This window comes from Aedes albopictus, chromosome 3 (genome assembly GCF_035046485.1).
Source record: "Aedes albopictus strain Foshan chromosome 3, AalbF5, whole genome shotgun sequence".
Classification (NCBI taxonomy): Eukaryota; Metazoa; Arthropoda; class Insecta; order Diptera; family Culicidae; genus Aedes; species Aedes albopictus.
In genome coordinates, this window is record NC_085138.1 from 3,538,144 (window position 1) to 3,556,046 (window position 17,903).

The 17,903-nt window shown below is 39.0% G+C and overlaps 1 protein-coding gene across 1 annotated transcript in view; it reads right to left on the reverse strand.

The window, feature by feature from the left end:
• LOC109414177 (uncharacterized) overlaps window positions 1-17,903 on the reverse strand; it is a gene marked incomplete at its 3' end in the record, with an annotated part of 195,054 nt that overhangs the window by 129,554 nt on the left and 47,597 nt on the right. Inside the window, 1 exon segment of the mRNA XM_062859543.1 lies at window positions 6,461-6,506.

Sequence of the window (17,903 nt, forward strand, 5' to 3'; positions counted from 1 at the left end):
TTGTCGAAAATTTGTTTCAGGATCAGATGATTTTCCAGATTCGTCTACAAAGTATCATTCGGGATTTGCTGATGTTTCTTTCAAAATTTCTGAACGTTTTTTCTGGGATTTCAGCCAGAGCTCCTTCTTGGATTTCTGCCGAAGTCCCGCATCTGTCTTGAAGTTTCTCGCCAGACTTCTCCTGTAGTTCCTCTGGAAATTTCTCTCAAAGGTTGCCAGAGTTCCTCCCGGAATTCTCAAATATTACCCCCTGAACTTTTCAACTTCTAAAACAAATTACAGGAGTAATTTCGGGTGAAATCCCGTGAAGGATTTTGGGAGCAATACTAGGAAAACCTCTAGAAGAAATTTCGGGGCGAACTTCTGCAGAATACCCATGAAGAACTCCTGAAGAACGGGTTTTCAGCAGCACGACGGGTTCGATTCCCGGTTGGTCCAGAATCTTTGCGTTATGGAAATTTCTGTGACTTCCTTGGGCATAGAGTATCCTTGTGTCTGCCTTGGTGCCTGCCAAACGATATGCACATGCAAAATGATCCTTGGCAGGGGAAGCTCTCAATTAATAACTGTGGAAATCCCACAACAACAACTGCGAAATATTCTGGAAGAGACTTCTGTTGAAATCCCGGGATATATCCGGGGTATGCAGGGGTAAATTCTAGAGGCAATTTCGTGAGGGCCAAAACCCTCACCCCAAAGATCCCTGTAAAAACTTTAGGTGAAATCGGACAAAGTGTATCATACTAAATATCTCAGCCGTGTGTCAATTGATTTGGGTTCTCTTGGAACCAAATGAAAGCTACAACATCCTAGTAGATTGCCCAGAAATTGATTAGGATTGGACATTTGGTTACAGAGATTCTTTCGAAGAGTACTTAGGATTTATACAACTAAACTTTTTGAGATTTTTGACCAAGTGTATCATAATAAATATCTCAGCCGTCTGTCAGCCGATTTGGGTTCTCTTAGCACCAAATAAAAGCTACAGTATCCTTGTAAATGACCCTGAAATTTTATTTCGATTGGACATTTGGTTACTGAGATATCTTTCGAAGAGTATTTCAATAAATTCCTTTTTACCCTTCTTACACCCATAAGAAGGGTATAAATACCGCTTGGAAAACCGACTTTCGATCCGAGGCCCGCAGGGCCGAGTCACATATACCAATCAACTCAGCTCGACGAATTGAGCAAATGTCTGTATGCGCGTGTGTGTGTGTATGTGTGTGTGTGTATGTATGTTACAAAAAAATGTCACTCACGGTTCTCAGCCGTCTGTTGACCGATTTGAGTTCTCTTGGAAGCAAATGAAAGCTACTACATCCTAGTAGAACGCTATTGAATTTTATTTTGATTGGACGTTCGGTTACCGAGATATCTTTCAAAGAGTGCTAGGGAGTAGTACAACTTTATTATTTTAGGATTTTTGACAAAGTGTATCACCATAAATTTCTCAGCCGTCTATCAACCGATTTGGGTTCTTAAGGCGAAACTGGAAGCATTTTCTCATTTTTTTGGTTTTTGATTTTTTATTAAATTACGAAGCAATATTTTCAAAATCGGTTTTCGTGCACATGTAGAGTATGAATCAAGGTATCTTCTGAATTTTTTTGAGATCAAAAATGCTGTCCATTTTTGCAGAAACCATTTTTTTGTAAAATTTTGTTCAAAAATGGTTTCTGCAAAAACGAAAAACATTTTCCACCACGAAAAAAAAATAGGAGATACCCTGATCCATACTCTACATGTGCACGAAAATCGATTTTGAAAATATTGTTTCGTTATTTTATAAAAAATCAAAAACCAAAAAATAAAGAAATGGATCCAGTTTCGCCTTAAGGCCCCAAACGAAAGCTACTGCATCCTAGAAGAACGCTTTTGAATTTCATTCTGATTGGAAATGTTGTAATCGAGATATTGCATGAATTTGTATATTGTGAGGCAAGTACACTATGCCCAGAGAGTCGAGAAAATTTTCCAGACCGGAACGGGAATCGAACCCGCCGTCTCCGGATTGGCGATCCATAGCCTTAACCACTAGGCTAACTGGAGACCCGAATATGAATTGGATAAGACTTGAATCACTTGATAATGCAGTGAATCGTACCTGAATCACTAGAATATGAAGTAAATTGGAGCTGAATCACTTGAATACGAAATGAATCGCTAGAACATGATGTGAATCAGACCTGAGTCACTTGATTATGAAGTGAATCGGACCTGAATGCTTACTACCGTTACCTAGCGGCAGAATTGTGAACTAAACCGCTTCTCTTTATTATGTCAACTACCTTCTTTACCACTTTATCGAGCACTTGAACTTTGTTTTTTTAAGACGCGGACATTGTTCGGCGGAAAAAACGAGAAATGACGCGTGTTTGAGGCAGTTGCGATGGGGATCACGGTCGCGTTGTATTGTTCGAAGGAAGAATAATGACGCATGTTTGGGGCAATTGCGATGGGGATCTCGGTCGCGTGGAATTGTTCGGCGAAAAAAAAACGAAAAATTACGCGTGTCTGAGGCAGTTGCGATGGGGATCTCGGTCGCGTTGCATTGTTCGCAGGAAAAAGTGAAAAATGACGCGTGTTTGGGGCAGTTGCGATGGGGATTTCGATCGGGTGGCATTATTCGGCAGAAAAAAAAACGAAAAATAGCGCGTGTTTGGGGCAGTTGCGAAGGGAATCTTGATCGTGTTGCATTGTTCGAAGGAAAAAGTGAAAAGTGACACGTGGTTGGAGCAGGTGCACATTATGCTTCCCCGTGAAGTGATAAAAATGGATGTATACTTGGCAGCTAACAGTATTGCAGAAAATTGAAGGAGTCAAGGAGTGGTTGCGGTTATCTGACGACATGGAACTGGGTGAGAAAATCATTCCGATTTTTTTTTCTTTACATCCTAGAAGGAGTTGGGGTAATTTCGCCAATGCGTTCTCATGAAGACTACTGGAGTCTGATAGTATTTGCAAATTATTCTTGTAGCTCTGTGCTGGCCTAATATTGAAGCGATAAAAATGTTAGAAGAAAGTAATTGCAGTTCACAACAATCATTGAGTAAATCAATGATCGGTGACTAGCAAACCGGACGCAGCACGCGGGGAAATTCTCACAAAATTCTCACAAAAAAAAGGAGGGTATGTGTTCCATCAGTAATCTCACGCTCCCATTTTCATCCTATTCGAAAACAAGCGATTACGGTACCGATTGATTCCGTTCTTTTTGTTTTCATGCGTGCTCACTCCTAACAAAAAATACAAAAATAAGAAACAAAACATATTGCCCGTTGTGAAGATTTAAAGATTCCGACGCAAATAAATGATTTGGCTCATTTTCAGCGTAGGTGCGTAATAAATGTTTGTTTACAATGCAAAACTATCACCAAATGTGTACCTAACAACACAGCGTAAAATATTCACCAGGACGCGGTCTGGTTTTATATCTGTGGGCCCACGCAAGAAAAATCCACGCAACTAATTTTCGCGCAGGAGTCTAAACAGGTGGAATCTCCGCAATACAACGCTTCAATCCTTTGTTTTTCGTAGGATGAAAATGGGAGCCACATGCTTAAGGGAACCAGTACGAGTACCCTATTTGACTCTTCAACTCTTTTTAGTATCCGATGCAGAGACCCATACCAACCAGTGACAACCATAGACAACCAGACACAGCATTTGATGACAAAAAAAAATCACAGACAACAGACGTTGAAATTTTTTATTTGTTTTTTAATTTGACATTTTCATGCTTTTTACTGTCAGATGAAGAAAACAAAACCAGCGACAACCATAGACAACCAGACACAGCATTTGATGAAAAAAAATCACAGACAATAGACGTTGGAAATTTTGTTTTTTTTTTTTTTCAATATTTGACATTTTAATCCTTTTTTACTATCAGATCCAGAAAACAAAACCAGTGACAACCATAGACAACCAGACACAGAATTTGATGGAAAAAATCACAGACAACAGACGTTAAATATTTTGATTTTTCAAAAATATTTGTCATTTCAATTCTTTTTTACTGTCAGACGCAGAAAACAAAACCAGTGACAACCATAGACAACCAGACACAACATTTAATGAAAAAAAAAAACACAGACAACAGACGTTGAAATTTTTGATTTTTTTTAATTTGACATTTTAATGCTTTTTTACTGTCAGATGAAGAAAACAAAACCAGTGACAACCATAGACAACGAGACACAGCATTTGATGAAAAAAATCACAGACAACAGACGTTGACATTTTTGATTTTCTTTCTAAATTTGACGCTTTTATGCTTTTTAACTGTCAGATGAAGAAAACAAAACCAGTGACAACCAAAGACAACCACACACAGCATTTGATGAAAAAAATCACAGATAACAGACGTTAAAATTTTTTTTTAATACTTGACACTTAAATTATTTTTTACTATCAGTTGCAGAAAACAAAACCAGTGACAACCATAGACAACCAGACACAGCATTTGATGGAAAAAATCACAGACAACAGACGTCGAAAATTTTGATTTTTTAAATATTTGACATTTTAATTCTTTTTTACTGTCAGACGCAGAAAACAAAACCAGTGACAACCATAGACAACCAGACACAGCATTTGATGAAAAAAAATCACAGACAATAGACGTTGGAAATTTTGATTTTTTTAAATATTTGACATTTCAATTCTTTTTTACTATCAGATGCAGAAAACAAAACCAGTGACAACCATAGACAACCAGACACAGCATTTGATGAAAAAAATCACAGACAACAGACGTTGATTTTTTTAATTTGACACTTTAATGCTTTTTTACTGTCAGATGAAGAAAACAAAACCAGTGACAAGCAGACACAGCATTTAAAAATCACAGACAATAGACGTTGGAATTTTTTATTTGTTTTTATATATTTGACATTTTAATTCTTTTTTACTATCGGATGCAGAAAACAAAACCAGTGACAACCTTTGACAACCAGACACAGCATTTGATGAAGAAAAAAACACACACAGACAACAGACGCTGAAAATTTTGATTTTTTTAATGCAGAAAATAATCTGTCACTCTTAGACAACCGAATGCAGCAGTTACTGGAAATAACACAGATAGCGCTGTTTGTCTGTCCCGTTGACTTCGCCGAAGTATTTTCAGATGTAAATATAAGCTGCATTGAATTCACCAAAAAACTCTATTCAAAACGTAGAAAAAGGTAATGTTTTTCTTATTTAAAATCTACAAGCGTGAATTAGGGGCTGTCCATAAACCACGTGGCCATTTTTTGGGGATTTTCCAACACCCCCCCCCCCCCACCGCGTGGTCATTAGTCCATACAAATTTTTTTATTTGTCCATACAAAATGATCACTGGCAGAACCCCCCCCCCCCCCCCCCCTCATGACCACGTGGTTTATGGACAGCCCCTTACAGATAAACCGCGTTTATATTTAAAAAAAAACTTACCACGGGCGCTACTGCGTCCACAAATAAACTAGTTAAAAAGAATTGGCTTAATTACCTCAACGGTTGTCGATGACAGGTTACACATGGGACTACTTTTAGAAAAATACATAATTCGAAAAAAACTATCTAAGCTTGGAAGTATATTCTCCGTATACTCTTAGTTCAATACTGTGAGAAACGCGCGACTATTTTCGTGAGTCGGTCGGTTTTCTTGGTAGGGAGATGGGGGCGCGAATATTGAATGCGGATTTGGAAGCGCGCGATAACTTTCGTGGGAAAGTCGGTTTTCACGGTTAAGTAAACGATCAATGCGATGACGCGTTTAACATTGAACGATCGTTGAGGTATGTGCATTACCCTTACTATCGCGACCAAATAAATCATAATCGGGATGAAGACCGTGTCCTGTATTTTCATATAACTAGTGGATCATATCACCTACCAAAGGTGGCTTCAAGATCCATACCTTACCCTACCCTACTAACAAATACTCCTTCCCGAGACAACTGTGGAGATGCTGTGGTTTCCACGGTTTCTAGTTACAACGGTTGTCGAACCAACATTCCTTCCCTTTCCCGATGATCGTAAGGTCGTGGCCGGCGCCGTTATTGACTTTAAAATATTGAACTCTCGAATTGTGCACATTGAGAGTGTGTAGCTAGTCCCAAACACCATTCACAGGTTCTCTGTGTAACTTCGATTGTTCTGGTCAATGTGTACGATGTGTACGTGTGTCTTTGCTTTGTTATCGGAATCTCGAGATAGAGTAGATTGAAAATGTTAATTTTTACATTTACACTAGTAGCGTCACCTAGCGGCTGAATTGCGAACTTTCTTTTTTATCGGGATCGTAAAATAGAGCTGGTTTAAAAAAGCTTATTTTTATATATGCCCACTAGTGTCACCTTGTGGCAGAATTGTGAACCAAACATCCAGAATACTTACAACGTGTTCTAATATACAATATAGCAAATAGGAAGTCACTAAACTACCTGTCTATCTTCAAGAAGATGCATACCTTTGTAAAGATTATGTTGATGAGCCTGGGCGTGTTAGTGGAATACCTGAAAATAAAAAGAAAATCTTTTTTAATAAACTGTTCCTCTTAATTCCAACTATGTGTTTGCATCCTATGACAGATATATACGTATTTTGACCTCAACAGTAAGCCCGTCTTTAGTGTCACATAGTTGAAATAAATAAGATCATGTGATTGTTTGGTTGTCTAAGAAGCAGATACGTCTGATAACCATTACCAAATTGTGCAGTGATATGTGTACAACCATCTGATGAATTTGCGGTCTTTGAACAAGTTTTTCGTGGCAGATGACACGAAAAGTAGGTACAGCAAATGGTTTGACTTGTGTTCATTTTGTGTATACTTATGTTCATTTTGTGTAAACTGAAAAAAAAATCAAACCAAAGGAAGTTAAAACTTATAATGATTGTGAACATTCTACCACTACCTGAGGATAAGTAGGCAACAACGGTAGAAGTTCCAATCTAGAAAAAAAAACATGCAGCGGATGTGGTCACATTCCGCTAAATCACAGATTTTGTATGAATGATTTGGTTATACTTTGCTAGCTAGGATTGCAAGTCACTCACTTGCCAATCCAAGCAACCCATTCTGCTTATCTGTGACGTTATACAGCACTACAAGAGCACGGGGAAAGTTGTTTTTTTTTTTCATTTCCACTTCTGTTACAGGTTGGTAATTCGCATGTAGCATGATTTTTCATCCACGATCCACGAAACCAAACGATGGGAAAACTTGCCTTCCTGTTCGGAGTCAAAGCAACAAGAAGGTTTTTCTTTTTCTCGGTTTCACGTGCGTCTGCACGTCCGTCCGTAGCGTGAATTTTCATCATTTTACTTTTTTTTCGGTTCTCGTTATTCGCGCTTGCTGGTACCGTAAGTAGAGGGAATAATGCTCTAAAATGAATCGTTATTCCGTGTCCCATGTTCCGTGGTGTTACAATACATTTTAAGTAGTAATCAGATTTAAAAAAAATACTTGGAGAATCACTAACCGTTGCTAATATTATCCTGCGTAAATATTGTGATCTCCAAGCAATCTCCAAGGCAATCTTTAACAATTTAACTCATCGTGGAAAATCAGATAATCATGGCTTACGCAGCTGTTTACGCTTTTCAGTGAATCCTCTTATTTAATGTTTCTCATATGTTAATTCCAAGGTTAATTCTTTAGTCACTGCTGTGTATTTTCATATTTCAGACTTTTATATTGATACCAAAGTTTCCCAGCCTCCCTTGATCGATGCATGGGAAATTCTTTGCCTGAATCACTGTACAAAGCTTTTCATAGTTTTTTTGAGCAGTTGCACCCAACTAACATTTATTGTGAATGTAAACATCAACAAAGCGTCCTCAATACGGCTTGATGCTGAGTTACTGTGTTGTACATATAGATGGAAGCTTCTATGCAAGCCCTATACCAATGAATCTGGCGAACTTAATCAGCATGTATATGCTGTGCGAGAAGCTTCTATGCCACCAAGTCATAGCTCTTTTCTCGGCTCCTATGTAACCACTAACTGAATAACATCTTGAGAAGGCGCTTTTTCAGCCTTTTCGCAGTTGATAAATAATAGTTATACGGCATCCCCAAATTAAACGATTAAATATAATAAGGTTATGGATACCGTGACGCAATACATGTGGAACTGGAATTATCACTTTTAAAATTGAATAATTAAAGTACTTGCCGCTATTTGGAATCGAACTCCCGATCTCCGTATCCACTGGTCCCGATTATGTCCTCGCTGCCACACTGCTACATATAAATAACATAGAAAATAGCCCGTTTTGTTTTACTCCAGACAAGGCTTCATAATTGTGCCACAAGAAACCTTACCCAACTTCATCTTGCTGCAAAAGCTTATGAAACGTCAAACGCAATAATGTTTACATTGAACAAGCTGTGTGATTGCGCCAACAGATTCTTCTTCACAGCTTCTAGATGAAAGAGTGTTCTTTAAACGGCTACGAAGCGCTGCTGTTTTGTGTTTTGGCAACATTACAAAACGTACTGTATAAAAGCAGCTGTTGTAGTGGCTGGGACTCTTACTCGATTTGCACATCTTCCGGAACATCTTTCGGCATTGAATTAAAGTGCAATAAAAGCAACCCAAATAATTTCACAGCACAGAGATGGATAGCTGTAAAGAATTTGTGTAGTAGCTATATATCCCGCTTAAAGTTTGTTTTGACAATAATGTTTACATTCGACAAGCCGTGTTGGTAAACCAACAGTTTCTTTATTACAGCTTCTAGCCGTAATGAAATCGTATAACGGCCTTTAAAGCGCTGCTGGTTTGGGGATTTGTCAGTATAACGAATTGAACTGTATAGTAGCAGCTGTTTTGTTAGTAGGGACTCCTATTCGATGTGTTCAAGTTTTCACATCTTCCGGGAAATCTCCCGGAGTTGGAATAGAGTGGAGTAAAGGCCCAGTGACAAGCAATGGATTTCTGAAAACCGAGTTTGATAGCTAGATGGTGCTTGTTTTGCAGTCGTGTATTAGCTTATGCTTTATATTTGACTAGCTTTCCTTTTATTCAGCGTTGACTGCTTTTACTCGATGGTTACACAACAAAAAGCAAATGACTGAAGCTTATAGCGCTGAAAATGTTAGTTGGGCAGTCAAGTTCCAAAAAAGTTCTATAGAAGCACTACCGGGCAGTGGGTGATGGATTGTACATACACACATACACAAACATTCAGCAAGATTCGTTCGATAAAATGTACGACTCGTGCTGTAAAAATCATCAATTTGCAACTCAATGCTTTAATAGCTAAATACTTAAACATTGCAGGAAAAGCTGACGCGGATTAGATCATTCTACCCTACTTATTTCTACATTGTAGCAAGTTTTGCGAAAGCCTTCGGATGCCGAAGCCGTACCAAGCTGAAGGCAATTACGCGATCACGAGTTTTATGTTTGTTTTCATTCGGATTAGGCTTCTCAGGCTTTCAGTCAACCTCGAAAGGTTAACGACACGGTATGTCGTTACATTTCGAAGGGATCACTTATTTTCCTTTCGGTGAATGTATCCTGGTTATAATCGCAAATTAAACCAAATTACATCAGATTAACTGATTCTTGACGGTGATCCTATCAATCCTATTACGAGGTAAGCGTTACACAATTATTCAAATCGAATACAATATACGAAGCAGTACGCAAAGATGCCAAGGATAAATTTTCTAAAACTATCCAACAACTAAAGCGAAAAGTTTCCCCCTTTTTGATTAATTTCTACAAACTTTCAGCAAGCAAAATCGAAGCAAAACAAAAACAATGTATCGCATGGGGACACTGTACAGGTCGCCCCATGATTTCAATTCACTTCCGAACCAGCCCTGATCGGGTCCAAGAAGGCTATAAATAACTTAGTTCCGACCCGATACACTCTTCCCGGACTGCTACGACGATTGTTAAATCATCGACCCTGCCTGGTGGTGGTGGTGCTTCGACTGACCGGTAGCCCGCGCAGACACGGCGAAAGTCACGTGGACTACCCTTCTTCCTTCGTCGTCGGCGGGCACATTTCTAATATTCATCAATTATTTAGCGGCGGAGTTTCAATTTACGACGACGAAAAACCAAACCATTTGGATGGAAGATGTTTTCTCTCGTAAAACTGGGGGGTTGCAGTTGAACAGCGCCGCCACAGGAGTCAGTAAAACAATTTTCCCTGTCACACAACGTTTCTCCTTGTCGGTCTTGCTCTTCGGCACATTATTTGGGGAACGTTGCATATGGAGAAAGCGATGAAATTACATGTGAATATCATATCAGTGTTGGTGGGTACGTATGGGGAAATTTATGGCCCACTGTGATGCGACGAGTGAATGGAAGTATCTGCTTCCTGAAAGGGACCTAACGGCTGCTTTCTATTTAAATACGGCCTCCTTCCGAAAGGGAGCGATTAAGCATGTTATAAGTTTTCCAGCACGTTCCATCTATTATGCATGGTGAAGAAGTTTCCATTTTTTTTTATCGAAAAGCGGTTTGGACACTTAACACACGAACACGTTTGCTCCTGTGCCAAGGATAAAGAGAGGAAAATTTTACATTTTTTCTTCAGCGTTCCAAGACCACCCAATGCAACGCCACGCTTGGCACTTAGTAAATGAATTGTGCGATCCAAGTTGGCCTAGAAAAGGCGCCCCAAAACGACGCGACACCAAAGTGTGTGCGTTCCTCCCTCCACTTGTTCACTGTCACAACAAGCGCTCATTAATAAATATTTTTCCTTTCACTGCGGCCGGCATTTTCCGGCGAGCGCTTTCCTTCTGGCGTCGGTTATGGCTCCAGAATCTCGGTCGCGATGAAGCGGTGTAGATTTTACGATGGAAATAATGAATGGGGTACGGCGAGGCACACATAGCAGCCAACCAACCAAGAAGGGTGCACAAAGTACAATTAATGCGCATTAAAGAACAATTACGCCCTGCGCACATATTTCCACGAAGCTGAAGAAGGGGTGTCGCGGAAATAATCCCCTTGGAAGGCGTTACAGGAGGACGATTTTTTTTCTCAATATAATTAAAAACTTGAGAGAGATGCACTGCCTAGACATAATGGAAGTACTGAAATATTATGTGAATCGTCATTCCACTTCAATTTCACGCTTGCTTATTAATTTGAATTATTTCTATCTATGTTAAAATGTATAAAGTATCGATTATTATCGAATTTTAAAACCATTTACATGGGCGTAGTCAGATTTATTTATTTTTTATTTCGAGTCAACTCAAAGATAATCAATAATTTAGAGTTCCAGAAAAATTATCTCAAGAAATAAACTATGTTCATAATTGAGGTTTTTATCCATAATTATCAAACCTTTTTGGCTCAAAAACCACAAAAAAATTCACCAAGTATTTCTCCAAAAGAACCACTTCAATCTTAAATATCATAGAATTTTACCAAATAACAAGCTTAAATCAAGCCTAACTTTACCAAACACCGTATGTAACAAAATCCACAAACGGAGAGAATCGAAGGGGAAGTTCGCTGTTCCCATAGCAACTCATACATTGAGCATTTCAGAAACTTGGAAATCCCAGTATTTTTTCACAAACCATCCCCAAAGGTGAATGATACAAATAGTCCTTAACGAAATTCAGCGCCTCATGTGGAAATCTCATTTTTGTTTACATATGTTACATACGGTGTTTGGTAAAGTTAGGCTTGAAATGGCTTAATTTTTGATGTTTATTCACGAAGCACAAAAACAGCATGCCAAATTTTCCAGATGTGCCGGAACCGGTTCCGGTAAAGAAAAAGAAGGACTTCGAAGACAAAAGGCAGCTGTAGAGGTAGAAGCACATAATTCATGAATTTTCACTAGTATTCAATTAAAACAATTCAGGTATTTCTTCAGGATCTTCTCTAGGGATTCTTTCAGAAATTCCTCAAGGGACTTCTCCAGGAATTTCTCTCTCGGAATTCTTCCGATACTGGGTAGGGTTCCGATACTGATTGTTTCAGCGTTTGTTCTAAGAAATGCTTCAGGAATTCCTCCCACGATTTCTTCAGACATTTTTACAGATAGTTCTGCAAGGATACATCGACGAATTCCCCCACGATTTTTTCCATAGCTTCCTTTAGTGACTCCATCATGGATTCCTCCAGAGGTTTTTCCAAGAATTCCTCTAGCGGTTGCACCAGACATTCCTCCGGGAATTTCTCTTGGAATATCTTAAGTGGTTTCTCCAGTGATTGTTCCAATGCTTTTTTCGAGGATTCCTTCAGGAATTTCTCCAGGGATTCCCAAAGGAATGTCAACAGAGATCCATTTAGATATTTCTGCAAAATTTCTTCAGAAATTTCTCCATATATTCCTTCAAGAATTCCAGTAGAAATCGCTCCAATAATTCAATTTTGAATAATTCGAAGTATTTCAGCAGGAATATCTTCCAGAGACTATGTCAGAAAGTTTAACTACAGATTGTTTAAAAATTTATGCAGGAATTCCTTAAAACATTGGACAAAACATTCTTCCGGAGTCCATCCAATGATTCCAACAATAATTCGTCAGAAATTTATTGCAGGCATGCATTCTTTCATACATTTTTTTCTAGATATCCCTACAGAAATTCTTCCAGGAATTTGTTAGAAAAAAACTTTCCAGGAATCCCTAAGGAATTTTTCAAGCGATTGCTTCCGGGATTCCTCGTGGGATTTCTTCAGAATTGCCTTTTGGAATTTCTTCCAGGGTTCCTTCTGGGGTTTCTTCTGGGGAGATTTCTTCAGAGACTGCTACAAGGATTCCTCAAGGAGTTCCTCCACGAACTTTTTTTTAGGATTCCTTAAGGATTTCTCCAAGAACTCCATCTACGATTTCTTCAGGAATTCTTCCTGGGATTCCTCCAGGAATTCCCCAAGTGATTCCCCCAAGAATTTCTTCAGGGCTTCCTTAAGAAATTATTCCAGGAATTCCTCTGGGAATTGCTGCAGGGATTCCTCAAAAATCCTCCAGGGATTCTTACAGAAATATCTCTAGAGATTCCTTTAGACACTCCTCCAGAAATTCTTCTAGAGATTCCTCCGGGAATCCCTACAGGCTTTCCTCTAGAATATCCTCCAGGGATTCCTCCAGGGATTTGTCAGGAAATACGCCGGGAATACTTGATTCTTTCTGGAACAACTTATTTTAAAAATTCCTCCAAAGATTCCCCCAGGAACTCTTATTATGATTCCTTTAGGAATTTCTCCTTGTATTCTTTAAGGAACTCTTCCAGGAAATAATTCAGAACTTCCTTCGGAAATTGTTTATGGATTCCTTCGGGAATTCGTCTTGAAATTGCTCCGGGATTCCTTTTGGAGTTTTTCAGGCACTCCTGCAGGGATTTCTTCTAGAAATGCTGCAGAGATTCCTCCACGAACATTTCTAAGGATTCCTTCAGAATTTCTCAAAGAATTGCTCTAGAGATTTCTATAGGAGTTCCTCTGGAGATTACTTCAGGTATTTCTCCAGGGGTCCCTTCAAGAATTCCTGCAGGAATTCTTTCAGGAATTCTTTCGAGAATTCCTTCAGGGTTTTCTCCATGCATTCCTTCAGGACTTCCTCAAGGTATTCCTCCAGAGATTCATCCAGGAACTGCTTCAGGGATTCCTCCAAGAATTCCACCAGGAATTCTTATAGGCATTCTTCCAGGAATTAATCCAGGCATTCTTACAGAGATTTCTCCTTGGATTCTTGCAGGGATTCCCACAGGAATTAATTCAGGAATTCTTCAAGAGATTCCTCCAAGGGTTTTTTCTAGAGATTCAAACAAGAATTCCTCCAAATATTTCTCCAGGCATTGCTTCAGGAATTCCTCCAAGGCATTCTTCCAGGAATTAATCCAAGCATTCTTCCAGGGATTCCTCCTTGGATTCTTGCAGAGATTCCTCCAGGGATTCCTCCAGATATTCCTCCAGGAATTGATTCAGGGACTCCTCCAGGCATTTCTCCAGGGATTCCTCATGAGTTCTTCCAGGAGTTTCTCCTAGGAATGCTTCAGGATTCAGGAATTCTTCCTGAGATTCCTCCAGGAATTCATGCAGGTATTCCACCAGGATTTCATCAAGGAATTTCTCCACATTCTCCTCGAGGAATTCCTCCAGAAATTACCCCAGGAATTTCTTCAGGGATTCCTCCAAGAAGAAAATTTAGAAATACCTTTATAAATACTGTCAGAAATGTATTCAGGAACTTCTCCAGGATACCCTTCAGGGATTCCATCAGGAATTCTTCCGGGATTTTCTCTATGAATACCTTCTGGAATTTTTCCAGGGATTTCTCCAGGAATTCTTCTAGATTTTTCTCCAGGAATTGCTGCAGCGATTCTTTCAGAAATTCTACCAGGGTTTTCCAGGGAATTCTCCAGGATTTCTTCAGACATTCCTTTGAGGATTTCTCCAGGAATTTCTCAAGAGATTTTTTGTAGAAATTGCTCTCAGAGTTCCTCTGGAGATTTCTCCAGAAATTCATCCAGTAATTGTTTCAAGAATTTCTCTGGAGATTCCTCCAGGAATTCCTCCTGGGATTCCTCTTGCAATTCCCACAGGAATACCTCTAGGCATTCCTCCAGGATTTTATCAAGGAATTTCTACAGGAATCCCTCCATGAGTTTCTTCAGCAATTGATCCACGAATTGCTCCTGGACATCCCTCAGAAATTTTGTTGTCAATTTCTCCGAGAATATCTACAGGAAATCCCCTAGGGTTACTTCAGAAATTCTTCAGGAATTCTTTCAGGAATTTTTCAGGAATTCGTCCAGGCATCTCTCAAGAAATTTCTCCAGCGATTCCTCCAGGGATTTCTCCACAAATTTCTCTAGAGATTCCGCCAGGAAATCCTCCTGAAATTCCTCCAAAAAATCCTCCAGAAATTCCTACAAGGGGTTTTCAAGGAAATCTTCTAGGGATTTCTTCAGAAATTCTTCCAGGAAATTCTCCAGGAATACCTTCACGAATTTTTTTGGCATTCCTCCAGGAATTCCTCCGTAGATTCCTCCAGGTATATCTGCAGAGATTCCTCTGGGAATTTCTCCACAAATTCCTCCAAGGATTCCCCCAGGGATTCCTTCAGAAATTCCTTCCAGAATTTCTACAGGAATTCCTTTATGGATTTTCTCAGGAATTCTTCAAGGATAACTTCAGGAGTTTCTCCAAGAAGAATTCCTTCAAGGATTCCTGCAGAAAATTTCTCTAAGATTTCCTCTAGGAATTCCTCAAGAGATTACTACAGATTTTTTTCTAGGGATTTCTTCCAGAATTCCTCCAGGAATATCTCCAAAAATTTATCTAGGATTTCTTCTAGGAATTTTACAAGAGATTTCTTCATAAATTTCTCTAGGGATTCCACCCAGAGTTTATCCAGGAAGTACATCAGCTATACTTTCAGAAGTTCCTCCAGGGATTGCTCCGGGAATTCTTCTAGGGATTTCTCTAGAAATTCCTCCCAGTTTCTCTTCAAAATTTTATTCAGAAGTACTTTCAGAAATTTCAGAAATCCTTCAATCATCTTTTCCAGGGATGTACCCAAGTATTTCTCCAGCATTTCCTGATGATTTTTTTGAATAATTTCATGAACTTCTGGAGGAATAAATAAAAAATAAAATAAAATAAAAAAAAAAATAAAATTTCTAAATCTTCCAGAAATTGACCAGCGCTACCAGCACCACATTGATTTGTGTAGAACAGGCGAGCTTTTTTTCAACGTATTGTACAAAATACAACAGCGTGACTGCTGAAGGTTAGATAATGCTTTTAGAACTTAATGTTCTTCTTCTTCTTCTTCTTTATGGCTCGACGTCCCCAATGAGACTTGGCCTGCCTCGCTTCAACTTAGTGTTCTTTGAGCACTTCCACAGTTATTAAATGAACACACTTAAAAAATATTCGCGGGCTCAGCTTTCCGCGCACAGCCGACTAGTCAGCGAACTCAAAAACTGATATCTCAGATAAAACTGCATTTGTTAGCTGATTCTCAGAAAAACGTTGAATGACCGTAATTCTTTGTTGCACTACGACACAAGGTATCCTATCATGTATCCTATTTCTGAGAATGCCCGACGATAAGAATAACGACATGTTGTTTATTCGCGGGAGTAGCCTACTCTGTTTATACCGTGTCGTTGCAACATAGGTATAAATCACCGCGAATGGACCAAATTCCCGGCCATTTAGCATTGAGTAGCTCTTGCTGAGACCGGCCTACTATGTACATTACACCTTGCCTTTAAAAATGTTTAAGGTGGCGATTATCTGAAAGTCCTCCGAAAAAAGTAAGGAAAATGCATTTGGCTACTCAGATTGATGGACCGCTCGTTAATTAGTTTGTTTTTTTTTTTTTTAATTTACGTGTTTTTAACTACACTTCTCGTTGATTAGCGTCGACCCGCGGCTCCTTCGATTTTGGTCGAATGGTAACTCATTTAAACCGTTATTTCTCGAAAGTTTCTCCAGAAACCACTTCGAAACGAAGTGTTGTTGAAAAGAGGAAAAAGGTTGGGTCGGCCATATTGCCATATTTGGCCGCCATCTTAAATTTATAACGAAATTTTTACATTTCGAGGCGCGCATGCAGTAAATGTGGCAATTCATAGCTATTGAGTGGGTTTCTGAACTCGATATGTGAGATTCGTGCGAAGACATTCCGCTGTTCCCAGGGCAAACTTCCAGTAGATTTGTGGACGTTATGGTGGTCCTGTGGAATTCTGGTTAGGTAGCGCTTCTTACTACGCAGTTGGCAAATTTCTACGGAATCAAGATTAGATACCGTGATTGAATTCAAAGTGGATTAGATTCGCACGCGTTGGGAAGTGTGCTAATTAATGGTGGTATTCGCCCAGGAGCTCCCTCTGGGATTTATCCAGGAGTTCCTTCCGGGGTTCTTCTAGGAGCTTCTTGTGGAATTCCTTCAGAGATTTTTTTTTTCAGAATCTCTCCATAGGTTTCGAGATATCTCCAAGAATTCCGTTCGAGACTTTTCCAGAAATTCTCTCCGAGAATCTTTCAATGATTCGTCCCTCAATGCCTTCTAGGATTCCAGGAATTCCTTCCGGGATTTCTGCGGAAGTTTCTTCTGTGATTGCTTCCAGAGTTTTCTCTGGGATTCTTCAGAGGTTAGTTTAGAATACCTTCAAAAGTTACCTCTGGGATTCTTCCAGAAGTTGCTTCTGAGATTTCTAATTGATTTCCATTTGGGATTCCTCCTGGAGTTTATTCTAGGATTCCTCCTGCAATTCTTTCTAAAATTCCTCTAGGAGTTCCTTTTAGATCTCCTCAGGAAGCGATTCTACGATTCTTCCTGGGTTTTGTTTAGGATACCTTTAGAAGCTCTCTGTGATTCTCCCAAGAAAGAAATGAATCTTATAAGATTCCCAAAGGATTTCCTTATTGGGTTGCCCCAAGGGTTCTTTCTGGAATTCCTCCAGAAACCTCCTACAAGGGGATAGACAAAATGGTCAGATCAGAGCAGGCAAAATTTTTACTACCCAAAAAATGTTCAAAAAGCTGTAACTTTTCGAAAAGTGCATCAAATTTTAACTGTAAATTAGTTGTGTATCAGTGGTACACATTTGGAAAAGATCGGGCTATTCTGCAGGAAGTTATAAAGGTTTTAGAAAAAGGTATAATTATCTTGTAGCTAACTTTGAGCTGTTATATCTCTGGATTCAATGAACTGAATGAAATGAAATTTTGATCATTCATGGCTTAAACAATGAGTTTTGAAAAACGTTTAACTTATGATTTCCCATTTCTTTTTTCAATTCATTGCCATGTTGATGTTTTGGATAATTAGGTGATGCATTAGAAAATAATTGCACCTTTTTTCTAGAATCTTTATAACTTCATGCAGAATAGCCGATCTTTTCCAAATTAGTTTATCAACTAACAGTGAAAATTTGAGAATATTTGATGCAATTTTCGAAA